This window comes from Octopus bimaculoides, chromosome 21 (assembly GCF_001194135.2).
Source record: "Octopus bimaculoides isolate UCB-OBI-ISO-001 chromosome 21, ASM119413v2, whole genome shotgun sequence".
In the NCBI taxonomy this organism is placed as follows: Eukaryota; Metazoa; Mollusca; class Cephalopoda; order Octopoda; family Octopodidae; genus Octopus; species Octopus bimaculoides.
In genome coordinates, this window is record NC_069001.1 from 11,609,142 (window position 1) to 11,609,915 (window position 774).

A 774-nucleotide genomic window follows, 5' to 3' on the forward strand; every position below is an offset into this window, starting at 1 on the left:
GTACAAGGTAAAAAAGTTTTGAAAGAAACCGGCACACATGAATTTTGTTTTATTGTGCGTCGGTAGTTTTATAAATAAAGAAATATGCTTCGGCAAAAAAAAAATCGTAATTGTTAAAAACTGGAGAATGGTAGATTGGCAGTGTGGGAGATTTTCTTCGTTGCCTGCATAAAAATTGCAGAGAAAAATTTGTACTTGGTGACAGCAGTAAATCAGAGGTTATATTTTACAATGCAGTAAAATCAATCAGACGAATAATCTTTTTTATTACAAGCCTACCGGCCCATCATCAGGTGTAGACAGTCACAAAATTATCGTCCGTTCATGTTCGTGAGGTGCAGAGCATAAACAAAATGGCGTCTTCATTGCTAGTTCCTTATCTGCGTTGTAGGAACAGCATTTTTTTTTTATACTTATTTTGCTACAGTGCTTCAAGTATTCTATCGTGCTGTTCATAGATGTTGAACCCGCCATATAATAAGCATTGACATAGATATGAACTTGAAACTTCAACGGTAGATCCTAAAGAAAACAAGTGTCACATACATATACACAAACATATATAAAATCTCATCGTTGACCAAAGACCACTCAATTTTGTTTCTGCGTGTTTTTCTCCTTGTTTTCTCCGTATTCTTTCTGTTGAAGAGCGTAGTTCGAAACGTTAAAGACTTTCTGTATTCCCGAGCGTCAAACTAATACATCCTTTTGCTGTTTACACCACCTGTCCTCGTCTGTTGTGTTTTTTTTTTCGTACATTCTCCTATATATATA